The sequence below is a fragment of the Macaca fascicularis genome, chromosome 3, assembly GCF_037993035.2.
Source record: "Macaca fascicularis isolate 582-1 chromosome 3, T2T-MFA8v1.1".
Lineage (NCBI taxonomy): Eukaryota > Metazoa > Chordata > Mammalia > Primates > Cercopithecidae > Macaca > Macaca fascicularis.
In genome coordinates, this window is record NC_088377.1 from 131,893,254 (window position 1) to 131,905,355 (window position 12,102).

Genomic DNA, 12,102 nt, shown 5'->3' on the forward strand with positions numbered 1-12,102 from the left:
GTATGTAATATGTCTAAGTAATTTACCTATATTATATCTAATCCTTTTAATGACTAGGAGTGATTATTAATATCATGTGGGACCTGAAAATCGAGAAGTTAAAAATAGTTTTCAAGTTCGTAAATGATTAAATACGATACCAGGATTTGAGCCCAAGTATATTCGCCTTCATACATACCCCTGGCGTTTTGACTGTATCATACAACATATGTGATAATAAAACAGTGTACATAAGAGAACTTATGTTTTCTGGATGAAAATAAATGTCAAAGATTTCTAAAGGCAGGCTTCTGTTATACATTTTAGGATGGTGTGAAATGCTCAATTATAGAAAGTTGTTTGTAAAAATTCTATAAAAAGATTATCTTATAATAACAACAATTGCATGCTTACCTTCTGATGATCCACTCCCAGGCACTGCATTTGTGCTATTTCACTTACTTCTCACAGCAACTTTAAGAGACAGATGCTACTATTATTATTTTGCAAAATGAAAATATTTTACAAAAAAATGTTTGGAGGATTACTCAACGACCTGAAGAATACAGACAATCAATGGTAGAACTTGATTCAAACCCATCAGCTGGAGTCTGACCCTATTCTTTTTTAACCAAGTATTTTGTATTTGTGGACATGTCCTAAGGAAATAATACTGAATACAAAATAAGCTATATACATAAATATGTTTACTGCAATTGCTTTCTTAACGGTAAAAAACTGGAAAGAAACCATTTAACAACAGTGCAATAGTCAAGTAAATTATGGTAGATATTTGCAGTGGAATATTATGTACCTGTTGTGAACAATGTTTACAACAATTAAAAATACAGACAAATGTTTATTAGGTCACCTCTAGTTCTGCATAGTATGTAGGAATCTATTAAAATAGTGTCTTCTTCCCTTGCAACAAGAAAACTCCAGATAATCGGTGGGATCATAACTTTTTTTGAGCCCATCAGAGAGCTGAGGCTAGTAAACTTGGATCATGTTTAAAGATTCCCAAGATGGACAAACCCCTCTAAGGAGAGACAAGACATGCCATATATCTGACCTTTGACAAAGCATGGGAGGTGGTGTTGGCTGCCTTCCTAGACGCTAAAAAGATACTCACCCAAGGTTTTAATGGATTTTGACAGGCCAAATGGGTGCCAATTTGTCGATCTGATGTTCTAGAGCCCCAAAAGAAGGGCAGTTCAAACTCACTTGAAAGCATTTCTTTATGTATGAGTACCACATACTCATTTAGTGCAATGCATGCAATGCATGACACTTGTAAAAGCTTACTAATTTGGGTTTTGCTGCAATTGGATTGATGGGTGACAAGAGAAGGGAATCTGTTTAAATGAATTAGGCACACATTTTACCTATCATTAACATTATTGTCTATTATAATATGTGAATTATAATGTTTTTGGATTTTGGCATTGGCTGTTAATATATATTATGCCAACTTCATGTAGCAGAATTAGGGTACCTGCCTTGTCAAAGAAAGAATATTGACTTTTGTTTAAACTATTTTTATTCAAATTTACCTGGAATAGAATTTGAAGTTCCATAAATACCTGTAAATATGTACATACTAAGTTCCCTGATTTCATACTTTGTAATAAAATTTTTCAGTTCACAAGGAAAAAACTCATACAGTAAGTGAAATGATTATTTACTATTTTAATTGCAACATGCAAGTTGTGATTTGGCTCCATAACCAGCTAATTATCCATTGAATTAATTCTGGAACTCTTTAGTGAATTTCAAAGAACTGCTGTATCATTTTTCAAATATGTCACTTCTTTAGTGGTGAGTGAAATCATTTTACATAGCATTTAACACTAAGGCCTTTCTTTCAGGAAGGCTAAAATGAGCCCCTCTCCCCTTCCCTGGTTTTATTACATGTATATGATACAAAGGAGAGGTACATATACAGAAGTAGATCCTAGAAAAGGAAAATCTCTCTTTCTCTCTGGTTATCTCTCTTTCTTTATCTTTCTCACACACACACAAAGACACACACACACACATGCTCACACACTGTTGTATCAGCATGTGTTTTTTTGAACTAAAGCTTCCTTAACACAGATTTCAAATAAAAGTCTATTTCTGCCATCCATATTCAATATTTAGAGATGGTGAGACACAGCAAAATCCGATGACAGTAAGTTTAGTTCTTCACACTCATTGCATCTGGGAGACAGGTTTGAATTAATTTTGACTGGTATGAAATAAATCTTCAGAATAAAATGGAATTGACTGCCTGTGTTTTCACAAAAGTCTTTTTAGGATGAAATTTGACATTTTTCCCTCTCCTGGGGGTGGCAGTTTACTTACTGCTGGTTATTATTGCTGTTTAATGAAACTTAGAGTTTTCAAACAGAGAAACTAATTACTATATTATTTCAAGAGATTTTCATTTCCCCCTCCATTTCCCTCCCACTCTCCACCCTCCATCCCTTATATGCAATGTGGGAGAATAGAGTCACATTCATTTGCATTGAATAGCAGGCTCTGGCCATAAGTTATTCATAAAGTACAAAGTAATTGAAAAGAGTGCTAAGTTTTCCATTTTTCAGGAACCTAGGACCCCTTTCTAACCTAAAAAACTAGGGTCAAGCTCAGAGAAATACATGAATGACATAGGAGTCTTCCCCTCTAGGTTCTCAGATGACTCTTTAAGTAGCAGAAACTAAATACACCCTGTGTTTCTTTGAGCTGACAATTTAAATTCTAAATTCTGGCTACTCATCTTTGAAGAAACAGGAGGCACCCAGCTAGAGCCCTGCATGTAATTGGACCTAAGTCAGTTTCTGCTGTAATTATGTCCCTGAAGTCAGAAGGTTTAAACCGGAGCAGGGCCATGTTTTTGGCTTCTTTGCTGGATGCTTTTATTTTTGGAATAAAAAATGTTGTCAAATTTCTGGTGTGTGTATATATGTGTGTATACACACACACACACACACACACATACATACACACGCATACATATATAATGTTATATATGCTATATATAACAAACATATTTAAAATATAAACACATTTAATATTTAGAACTTGGCTGTTAAACTGTAATAATTGGTAAATTGGAATCAGAGGTAAGAGATGTAATGATAAACATAGAAAAATATAAATTAAACCAATAAAAACAATTCCTATGATTGGAAATAAGCTATCATTGGAAAAAGATGACCACAGGACTTAATTAATATCTACATAATATAGACTAGAAAACCATGTTGAAAATATATACTTGGAACAGTAGGCTGAAGACTTTTGATGTGAGCTGGAGGGTACTCAAGCCTAGCAATTAATTTTGTTAATATTAGATTACACTGTTAAACATGGGGAGCCAATCCCCACCAGCAGGGATGCCACACGCCTGCTTTAATTTATTCTTAGTCTTAGAGAAGAATTTTGATGAACCTCCAGAAAAACCTTTTCTCCATATCATTTGGAAAATTCCACAAATGGGAATAAATCATATAATAAAATAAGAGAACGTGTGTCGAGCTGGAGAGATGAAGGGAGGGAGGCAAGACAGGTAATGAGTGGCATTGAGTTTAAGGGAGAGAGGAAGAGAGAGAGAGAGAATGAAGGTGGTATATTGTCTTAAAATGCTAGCAAGATGGATTGGCATGTTTTCCTGTTAGTTTTTGCTCTAGTCATTGCCCTTACTTTAACACCCACTGAGTACTCATTAAGACATGTTTTCCTCTCTGTGGAATTCGGATATGGTTCTTTAATTTTAGTTAAAGAGAATCTAAGGATCTAATCTCTTCTAAATAATGGGGACTGAGAGTATTTCAACTCCAATATACATTATGTCACAGTCTATCTCAGTATGCAGTATATCAGTGCAATACCCTGAAGGGAAATAGATCTATATCTATCTATCTATATCTATCCATCTATCAATCTATATCTATCTATATCTATCCATCTATCTATCTATCAATCATCTATCTATCTATATATCTATAAACCGGGGGCAGGGCCATGTTTTTGGCTTCATAACCAGCTAATTATCCGTTGAATTAATTCTGGAACTCCTTAGTGTGCATATATGTGTATGTGTATATATGTGTGTGTGTGTGTGTGTATGTGTGTGTGTGTGTGTGTTTTCTTTTTTTAAATCAACTTTTAACTTCCAGGGTACATATGCAGGATGTGCATGTTTATTACATAGGTAAACATGTGCCACAGTTATTTACTACACAGACCATCCCATCACCCAGGTATTAAGCCCCACATCCATTAGCTGTTCTTCCCTGTACCATCCCTCCCCCTACTTCCTCCAACAGGCCCCAGTGTGTGTTGTTCTGCCCCATCTGTCCATGTGTTCACATCATTCAGCTCCCACTAGAGTCTTATTTTTATCTTTAAAAAAAATATTATCCAAGGGGCCAGGCATGGTGGCTCATACATGTAATCCCAGCAACTTGGGAAGCCGAGGTGGGCAGATCACTTGAGCTCAGCCTGGGCAACATGTCAAAACCCTATCTCTACAAAAAGAAAAAAGAACAGAAAACTTTTCCAAGGGCATTCTGGTTACCTTAAAAATACTGAATCTCTTCTATATCCTATTTCTCCTCAAAAAGAAATATAAGAGAAATCATTGTTGTCATATTCTAAATTAAGCAATGGATATCAATAACCACTTAGCCTGTTTTGACTTATTGCCTATTTATGTTTTTAGCCATGCAATCTAAGCCATATTAAGTCTAAGTCACGTAAAGTCTTTCCATTTCAAACTTAAAATTTATGAGACACTACTCTTGATGTTTCATATTTTTACGTGACTAACTTTACATGAATAAGGAAAATGTCTTTTTCAACAACTTGAATTTTATATAGGACTTTGCACTTAATGTGTTTATATTGAACTTTGAGGTAAACAAGAAGGATTAAAGTTTTCTGGAAGGAAGAATTTATCAGACACTGAGTCGTAAACACTTTGGACTGATAACTCTAAAGGTCCAACATAAGAGATGAAATAAGACTTGTGAGCCAAAATTTTTCTTGGAATTTAACCATTTATTAAAGATATAACTATTTACCAAAATATAAAAAAATATTAGTGCGGCAAATGTGTGTATTTAGGTTTTCAAACGAGGCTATATTATCCATCAAAACTCAGACCCAAGGTAATTCTTTTACTTCCTTATTTTCCAGATTTACTCATCAAAAAAAAAAAAATGGTTTTAATAAAAGTTTTGTCATTTGTATAGAGGTACAGGTTGGTGAAACAGTATTTGGAAGCTTTTCAAATTTAATAAATGTGAAAAAGAGAGGGAAGTTGTGATGTAAATCTCAACAGAATGGTTTTGAAGAGGCTGAAAAAATAAATACAATACAGGTGAAATTAGTTGTTCTGAAATCTGCTAACAAATGAACAGTACTTGAGGCTTTGACCTTTGAACTGACCCTGTAGCCAAACCATAAGCCATTTTCATATTGTGCCCTCACTCAATCAGTACTATCTCATAAAAACAAGCATATTATCCTTTTGTAGGTACCTTGGACGTAGGGCTGGCATAAATCAAATTTCCTCTGGTTTCTGATCCTATTTTCAAATCAAATTCTTAGGTGGTAAATATAAAATGACCTCTTTGTCCATTTGAGCTGGGCTGGAGAGAAAAGATTAGGAGAGAAGTGAGGTGCTAAACTTGACATTAGAGCCTGCACAGATTCTAAGCTATACTATCCAGGTAGCATGGCATCGGAGGAGAGCAATGTTGCAACTAAAACCTCACATACCAGAAGATATTTACTTTTGTTTTATAAAATTTGCAGTTGGAATAATTATGGTTCAGGATATGTGATAATTTCCTACCTCTCATTGGCTGAAAGGTTACTTAGGCCATGATAAGCCTTCTACATTTCAGAGGAGGAAAAAACTCTAAACACTGAAAATATCTGATGGTCATTCTGCAAGAGGTGTATTATACAAAGCAATGCATAACATGTTTACATCTATGGTAATACACAAGGTTCCTTTTAATGTATTTGAGATTTTTCAAGAGTGCCAGGCCATCCCATTTACGACAGCCAACATCAGCATTGTCCTTACCTGAATGGATCATTCAAGTCTGCAGAAGTTTTGTGGATTTTTTTTTGTTTGTTTATAATTGTCTCTTCATACATACCTGTAGTGGATACTGTGGGTTTAACCCAACTCTCCTTTCAAGGAAAGATTTGGTATCCCAGTTTCTGGGAGTGCTGACAGTAGACAGCTTTCAGATGTCAGCACTTCAGGGAATTGTTTCAGCTTCAGAAAGCCACCTTCCGCAAAGTTATGTCCTTCCTGGGATGGCTCATGTGCAATCAGGACAACTTTGGATGGCCATTCTAACTCCAGAACTGCCCAGGCTGACACTGATATTGGGACTGCAGGTAGCTTCACTTCTTACTCTGCTCAATCCTGCTTTCTTCCCTTCCCTTCCACAAGTGTTAGTGGATGCTCAACTGTGTGCTCAACTGTCTTCAAATATGTTTGCTCAAAAAAACCCAATCTAGAAATGGATAATTTCCTGGACAATTACACTCTCCCAAGACTAAGCCAGGAAGAAGTTGAATCCCTGAATAGACCAGTAGCAGGCTCTGAAATTGAGGCAATAATTAATAGCCTACCAACCAAAAGAAGTCCAGGACCAGAGGGATTCACAGCCGAATTCTACCAGAGGTACAAGGAGGAGTTGGTACCATTCCTTCTGAAACTCTTCCAATCAATAGAAAGAGAGGGAATACCCCCTAACTCATTTTACAGCACCAACATCATCCTGATACCAAAGCCTGACAGAGATACAACAAAAAAGAGAATTTTAGACCAATATCCCTGACGAACATCGATGCAAAAATCCTCAATAAAATACTGGCAAACCGAATCCAGCAGCACATCAAAAAACTTATCCACCATGATCAAGTGGGCTTCATCCCTGGGATGCAAGGTTGGTTCAACATATGCAAATCAATAAATGTAATCCAGCATATAAACAGAACCAAAGACAAAAACCACATGATTATCTCAATAGATGCAGAAAAGGCCTTTGACAAAATTCAACAGCCCTTCATGCTAAAAATGCTCAATAAATTCGGTATTGATGGAATGTTTCTCAAAATAATAAGAGCTATTTATGACAAACCCACAGCCAATATCATACTGAATGGGCAAAAACTGGAAAAATTCCCTTTGAAAACTGGCACAAGACAGGGATGCCCTCTCTCACCACTCCTATTCAACATAGTGTTGGAAGTTCTGGCTAGGACAATTAGGCAAGAGAAAGAAATCAAGGGTATTCAGTTAGGAAAAGAAGAAGTCAAATTGTCCCTCTTTGCAGATGACATGATTGTATATTTAGAAAACCCCATCATCTAAGCCTAAAATCTCCTTAAGCTGATAAGCAACTTCAGCAAAGTCTCAGGATACAAAATGTGCAAAAATCACAAGCATTCTTATACACCAGTAAGAGACAAACAGAGAGCCAAATCATGAATGAACTCCCATTCACAACTGCTTCAAAGAGAATAAAATACCTAGGAATCCAACTTACAAGGGATGTAAAGGACCTCTTCAGGGAGAACTACAAACCACTGCTCAGTGAAATAAAAGAGGACACAAACAAATGGAAGAACATACCATGCTCATGGATAGGAAGAATCAATATCGTGAAAATGGCCATACTGCCCAAGGTAATTGATAGATTCAATGCCATCCCCATTAAGCTACCAAAGACTTTCTTCACAGAATTGGAAAAAACTGCTTTAAAGTTCATATGGAACCAAAAAAGACCCTGCATTGCCAAGACAGTCCTAAGCCAAAAGAACAAAGCTGGAGTCATCATGCTACCTGACTTCAAACTATATTACAAGGCTACAGTAACCAAAACAGCATTGTACTGGTACCAAAACAGAGATGTAGACCAATGGAACAGAACAGAGCCCTCAGAAATAATACAACACATCTACAGCCATCTGATCTTTGACAAACCTGACAAGAACAAGAAATGGGGAAAGATTCCCTATTTAATAAATGGTGCTGGGAAAATTGGCTAGCCATAAGCAGAAAGCTGAAACTGGATCCTTTCCTTACTCCTTATATGAAAATTAATTCAAGATGGATTAGTGACTTAAATGTTAGACCTAATACCATAAAAACTCTAGAAGAAAACCTAGGTAATACCATTCAGGACATAGGCATGTGCAAGGACTTCATGTCTAAAACACCAAAAGCAACGGCAACAGAAGCCAAAATTGACAAATGGGATCTAATTAAACTAAAGAGCTTCTTCACAGCAAAAGAAACTACCATCAGAGTGAACAGGCAACCTACAGAATGGGAGAAAATGTTTGCAATATACTCATCTGACAAACGGCTAATATCCAGAACCTATAAAGAACTCAATCAAATTTACAAGAAAAAAACAATGCCATCAAAAAGTAGGCAAAGGATATGAACAGACACTTCTCAAAATAAGTCATTCATAGAGCCAACAGACACATGAAAACATGCTCATCATCACTGGCCATCAGAGAAATGCAAATCAAAACCACAATGAGATACCATCTCACACCAGTTAGAATGGCAATCACTAAAAAATCAGGAAACAACAGGTGCTGGAGAGGATGTGGAGAAATAGGAACACTTTTACACTGTTGGTGGGACTGTAAACTAGTTCAACCATTGTGGAAAACAGTGTGGCGATTCCTCAAGGATCTAGAACTAGAAATACCATTTGACCCAGCCATCCCATTACTGGGTATATACCCAAAGGATTACAAGTCATGCTGCTATAAAGACACATGCACACGTATGTTTATTGTAGCACTATTCACAATAGCAAAGGCTTGAAATTAACCCAAATGTCCATCAGTGACACACTGGATTAAGAAAATGTGGCACATATACACCATGGAATACTATGCAGCCATAAAAAAGGATGAGTTCGTGACTTTGGAGGGACATGGATGCAGCTGGAAACCATCATTCTCAGCAAACTATCGCAAGAACAGAAAACTAAATACTGCATGTTCTCACTCATAGGTGGGAATTGAACAATGAGATCACTTGGACACAGGAAGGGGAGCATCACACACCGGGTCCTATTGTAGGGAGGGAGGAGGGTGGAGGGATAGCATTAGGAGATATACCTGATGTAAATGACGAGTTAATGGGTGCAGCACACCAACATGGCACATGTATACATATGTAACAAACCTGCACGTTGTGCACATGTATCCTAGAACTTTATCAACACTAAAGAAAAAAAAAAAAAACCCAACCTATGACAGCATCTTGCTACAGTTTTTATTTACTTCAAGGCCCTTGGGCAAAGATAAACTTCAACAAGAAAATAGTTACAACTTCTGGATGGGATATCAACCTGAGCATACGTGTCTAAGTACCTCTGCCCAGTGCCTTAAGATGATTCAAATAATGTCCAATAAGATATAAAACTAAGAGAAAACATGCATCATAGTTAGATTCTAGAGATAAGTGATGAGTACATATTATTAGCTTAACATAGAATAGAAATGTAATCATGATCCAGAAATGCAGGGCAGATTTGGTATTACAAAATGAAACACTACTAATATCCAGAGTAACATATTCAAAGAGAAATATGATACGATATTACAGATGTAGAAAAGCATTAAACATAATTCTACATTGATTTTTAATTTAAATAATCATAAATGAGAAACAGAAACAATGTTTCTTAATTTGATAAAATATATTTACTAGAATCCTAAAGCAAACATCTGACATAATTGTAGAGCTTTGGACTTATTCTCATCAAAGTTAGAAGCAAGTCAATTGTATTAGCTTTCTATTGCTGCATAACAAATTATCACAAACTTAATAGCTTAAAACAGTATATATTTGTTAGCTCACATTTCTATGGCCAAATACATTGGATTGAAGATTTACATCTAAAAAAACTCATTCTTCTTATCCATCAGAAATAACCAAGTTACACTTTAGTAGATGGAAAATATACAATAATTAAAAAATATTAACTAGGAAATAACTAGAACAAAATGTCATTTATGAACAAGTAAATCTGTATGATTTGGAATGTATTATTTTTAATGAGGAGAACATTCAATATTGAAAAGATAGCTACAAAGTATTTATATATTTATGAAAGAAAAATGAAATCTTCAGTTATTCATGGAATGTGAATCAATAATTTTAAAATTTATATAGAGAATTTAAGTTCAAACATCATGAAAGAATGGACCCAAACCAACATAATTCTCTTCTCTTTTGGGAAGAACATAGTATAAACCATATCTTTAAAAAATTAAATGCATTGCTGAGCTAGAAAGAAAAAAAATGAAACATTTCAGGTGCCAGTAATAAAGCTTCAGTACAACCAGATGCTACTGCAACCCAATGGGATGTTCATCCTGGCTGTAACCATTAATGCCTGTAGAAAAGGTCAACATACAACTATAATAATTTTCTACATATATTACAGACAATTAAAATTTTAATTTCAGTATAAACTTACTTTAAATAGCCAAAGAAACCTAAGAGAATATTTTTAACAATGTATATACAAAGTTTTTATGGGAAAAATTAAACAACTTTTTGAAGGTCATCAAAATGAACTAAAGATGAACGAATATCCTATGGTGAGGAATACTGATATCATAAATATCTTTTTACAAATTCATGTCATTACAAAACTCAAACTGATGCAATGCTAATAAGCAGAATTATAAGGATTAAGTAGCCAAAACAATTTTTAGACAAAAAAATCTTAAGAGCACAGAAAAATTTGCTGAACAGAACTTCAAGGCTTGCTGTAGTTTATGCTAAATAAAATAACATGGTATTGGCACAAAAATAGAGAACGCAATGGAACAGAAAAGAATATCTAGAATTATATAGACAAACCTCAGGATGAAAAAATATATACATTGTTCAATGAAGGATGTTTGGTCATTTGGATATACATGTGAAAGATGATAGAACACATTCATCATCATGTAATATATGTATAGTGACCAACCAAAAAAAGAAAACACGGCTAAACATTTAGAATGATAATAGCTAACATAGCATGCTGAATGTTGTACTAACTCTTTCATTTTGTTAACAGGTGTAAAACTCAGAACAATTCTGTGAGGAAAGTATTATTATTAATAGTGTCATTTCTATCTTTTGTCATTACAGACAAAGGCACTGAGACACCGAGTTGACTAACTACCTGATTCTTCAAAAGCAATGAGGTAATTTTGAAAGAAACAGACTGGCTTCAGAACCTGTGTGCTTAATCACTGTATACACAGAACTATCCCACTAGTGTATCTTCCCAGTAAACCTAGCAAAATACATTTGTGACATCATAATAGGAAATGGTTCCTTAGGAAAGGCATTAATACTTGAAACAGTGAGGGAAAATATTGATACATTTCAACAATTTAAGCAACTATGTAACAAAAGACTACAAAGTTCAAGTGAATGAGAAATCTCAGACTTTTAAGTATGACCATTTTATCAAGTAAAATGACAAGTTTATGAAGAATTCCCACAATGAAAAAAGGTAAATCTTCCAAAGGAAAAATAAGTAGATAATTTCAAAGGGAGGAAATAAGAGTCCTTGATAGATGTATAAGTATTACAGCACCACACAGGGAATTACAAATCAACCGTTAATGAGATACTCTTTTATACTCATAAAATTATCTAAAAAATGTATAAAGTAATAAAACTAAGTATATAGCCAAGGAGATGGGGCAATAGATCATTGCATGTTATAGCTAGTTGAAAACAAGACATTGGAGTCTACTCTGGAGAGCAATTCTACATTAGCTAGTAATGCTTAAATATGCATACGTGATTATCTAATAATTCTGTTCCTTGGAATAGACCTGTACTCTCTAAATACAGTAGACAGTAGCCACATGTAGCTATTTAAATTGTTTATTTAAAATTAATAGAATTAAAAATGTTGTTCTTCAATCTCACTAGCCATATTTCAAGTGCTCAGAAACCACCTGTTCCTAATACAGACCATATTGAGCAGCACAGATCATAGAACAGTCCCATTATCACAGAAAATTCCTATTAGACTGGTATGGACCCTGAAGAAACTCTAATAC

The 12,102-nt window shown here is 35.0% G+C and overlaps 1 long non-coding RNA gene across 2 annotated transcripts in view; it reads right to left on the minus strand.

Moving 5' to 3' along the window:
• LOC135969908 (uncharacterized) overlaps positions 1 to 11,334 on the minus strand; it is a 49,046-nt gene extending 37,712 nt beyond the window's left edge. For both annotated transcript variants that reach the window (XR_010585263.1, XR_010585262.1), the window contains exon 1: positions 11,208 to 11,334. This is a non-coding gene — a long non-coding RNA (uncharacterized lncRNA). The remainder of the gene's footprint in view (positions 1 to 11,207) is intronic.
• Between the last annotated feature and the right edge of the window lie 768 nt (positions 11,335 to 12,102).